Genomic DNA, 3,515 nt, shown 5'->3' on the forward strand with positions numbered 1-3,515 from the left:
ACCAGGATGGTCTCGATCTCTTGACCTTGTGATCCACCCGCTTCGGCCTCCCAAAGTGCTGGGATTACAGGCGTGAGCCACCGCGCCAGGCCGTAGACTTAAAGTCTTAATCACCTGCTGTATTAGTTTCCTGTTGCTGCTGGAATGAATGACCATGCAGTTAGTGATTAAAAGAAGACAAATGTATTCTCTTACACGTTTAGAGGTCGGAAGCCTGACACAGGTTCTCACGAGGACGGCGCCAAGGTGCTGAGGGCGTTGGTTTTTCTGGGGGCTCCAGGAGGAATCCGTTTCCCTGCCTCTTCCTGTTCTTTAAGGACGCCCACATTGCTTTGCTCATGGTCCCGTCTTTCACCTTCAGAGCCAGCAATCGTGTTCCGCTGACCTCTCCTCTGACCCTGACGCTCCTGCCTCCCTCGGATGAGGCCCCCTGTGGTTCCACTGGGCCCCGTGTTGCAGATGCCAGCTTGCTTTCCCCAGAGGCCGGCTGCTGCCACCACCAGGAGCAGAGGGTGTTGGGGGCTCAGTATTCACCGGGGAATTCTACTGCACATTTTTGTCGTAGAGTGGGAACAAGCAGAAGTGATTCCAGCCCACAGTGAGGCTGAGTACTGGGGGTGGGCGCTCAGGCTTAGGGCTGAGGGGGAGAGGCGCGCTGTCCCCTGGAGTCTGGCCCGTAGATATTCTCGATTCTGCTGGCACTATTTGCAATATAATTCACAAATGTAAAGCTCACCATTGCACACTGTAAATTTCAATGTTTTTAATATATTCATAAAGTTGTGAAATCATCATCCCAATCCATTTTAGAACATTTCTACCATCCCCCAAAAGAATCTCCCACGCTCTTCTCCCACTCCCCTGTTCCTGGAAACCCTCAATCCGTGTAGAAAGTAAAAAGTTCCTCTTCAAAGTTTTGCTTCTTGATAAAGAAAAAGAATACTACATGTTAGAAATAATATAGCAATAATAGTCTCTTTTAAAGACTAACTTTCTTCCCAGCCTTCTTGCTTTTTGCTAGTAACTCTGTGAGGCCCTATCCTCTGCAGGTGTTAGATATAAAGGAATAAGTATTCTATGTCCTTCCACTTTAACCAAGATATTTGTGCTGGACATGCTCACAGGCACAGAGCACATTCTTTGTCCTTGTACTTTAACCAAGTTATTTATGCTGTGACTTTTCTAAGTCCTTTCACAGGCAACTTCCTCTCCCTTCCTTATTTAGACTTCCTCTTTTCGTTGTTCTCCATTGCCTTTATGTATTTAGAAAAGTTTTAAGTTGTTAGACAATCAAGTTTAGTTAGATTGTGAGGTCCGGCTCCAGTCAATGGAGATCAGACACAAACGTAAGGACCAAATGCATAAAGGATAAATATTTCTGCCTCTCTTTGTTCATTGTGCTTTTGTGGCAAGATAGCTGGTGAACAGCACCCTTTCTGCAGAAAGTAAAACTGCCTTGCTGAGAAAACTTTTTGTCTGGCTGTTAATTTTTCCTTGTGGTCCCTAAGAATAAGCATCCTGTCTCTGACAATCTGCTTTCTCTCTTGGCAGGTTAGCCTATTCTGGACATCTCATATAAATGGAATCTCATAGTATGTGGCCTTATACATGTTTTTAAAATTTTTATTTTGTGTAGAAACGAGGTCTCCCTGTGTAGCCCAGGCTGGTCTCAAATTCCTTTTTTTTTCTTTTTCTTTTCTTTTCTTTTTTTTTTTTTTTTTTTTTTTTTTTTTTTTTTTTTTTTTTTTTTTTTTTTTTTTTGTTTTTTTTTTTCTTTTTTTTTTTTTTTTTTTTTTTTTTTTTTTTTTTTTTTTAAGACAGGGTTTCACCTTGTTTGTCAGTCTGGTCTTGAACTCCTGACCTCAGGTGATCCGCCCGCCTTGGCCTCCAAAGTGCTTGGATTATAGGCATGAGCCACTGTGCCCGGCCTCAAATTCCTGAGCTCATGAGATCTTCCCACCATGGCCTCCCAAAGTGCTGGGGTTGCAGGCCCTGAGCCACAGGGCCCAGCCAGTATGTGGCCTTTCATGATTGGCATTTTGCACTGAGAATGATGTTTTCTAGGTGCACATGTAGTAGTGAGCATCAGCGCTTCACTGTTTTGATGGCTGAATACTCTTCCATGGCATGTAGACACATTGTGTGTATCCATTCAGCCGCTGGCGGACAGCTGAGGGTGTTTCCATGTTGAGCTCTTACGAATAATGCTGCTGGGAGCATTTGTGTGTGCGTTTTTGCTGGTGTATACCCAGGAGTGGGATTGCTGGCTCATGTGGGAATTCTATGCTTCACTTTTTAGGAACTCCCAAGCCGCCTCCACAGTGGCCACACCATTTTCTCTTCTCACCAGCAATACATGAAGGTCCCGATTTTTCCACATTCTCAGCAACATTTGTGATTTTCTGCCCTTCTGATTTGAGCCATCCTGGTGTGTGTGAAGTAGCATCTCATGGCGGCTTTGATTTGCATTTCCCTAATGTGCACATGTTCTTTCTCATTGGAACTGAAATTTAAGAAACGGGATATTTTACCTCAAAGTTCAGATTTCTGTCATCTCTTGAAAAATGTGAACGTTAAGACTGATCTCTGCCTGTGTGGGCACTGGCCTGCTTCCTCTTTTTCCCACCTCTGTCTGTCATTCTAAATGTGGGGGCCCACTGGCCCTGGCCTCCCAGCAGATGCCCACGTGGAGTGGGATGGGCTTGGCCTGACACTGCATGCTGTTGCCGACTCGGTCCCTTTGGGAGCCATCCACAGCCACCTGTGCCACGGGTTTCTGTCTTATGGGTCCCCGGAGGTAGGGATGTGGGTCCAAGAGGAGCTGCGAGTCTTGTCTGTGAAAACCTGCCCAGCGATAGGGCTTTTCTGCTGAGCGTCCTTGGAGCCTCTGGGGAGAGGCCAGGCCAGCGGCTGGCAGCAAGCAATGGAAATGGGGTGAACAAGAGCTTGGAGACCGGGATGAGGCCAGGGCCTCCAGAGGCTGGCACTGCCGGATTTAGAATTTGCCCATGGGTTGGGAGGGGTTGGAGTAGCAGAGTCCACATGGGAAGACCGCCAGGACAAAGAGAAGTCTGGAGGGAGCGGAGCCTGGCAGGGGCTGGTGTGTGGCTGGCAGCTGTGTCACAACATTATTTCATTGTCATGGTATCAAAGGACTTGTTGCCTTGTAGACATACATTAATTTTTTTTTTTTTTTTTGAGACAGAGTCTTGCTCTGTCACCCAGGCTGGAGTGCAGTGGCAAGATCCTGGCCTCCTGCAACCTCTGCTTCCCAGGTTCAAGCGATTCTCCTGCTTCAGCTTCCCAAGTAACTGGGATTACAGGCGCCCGCCACCATGCCCAGCTAATTTTTGTATTTTTAGCAGAGACGGGGTTTCACCATGTTTCCCAGGCTGGTCTCAAACTCCTGAGCTCAGGCAATCTACCCACCTCGGCCTCCCAAAGTGCTGGGATTACAGGCGTGAGCCACCGCACCCAGCTGATTATTTCTTTTCTTTTTTTTTTTTTTGGGATGG

This window comes from Cebus imitator, unplaced genomic scaffold (assembly GCF_001604975.1).
Source record: "Cebus imitator isolate Cc_AM_T3 unplaced genomic scaffold, Cebus_imitator-1.0 Scaffold36, whole genome shotgun sequence".
NCBI lineage: Eukaryota > Metazoa > Chordata > Mammalia > Primates > Cebidae > Cebus > Cebus imitator.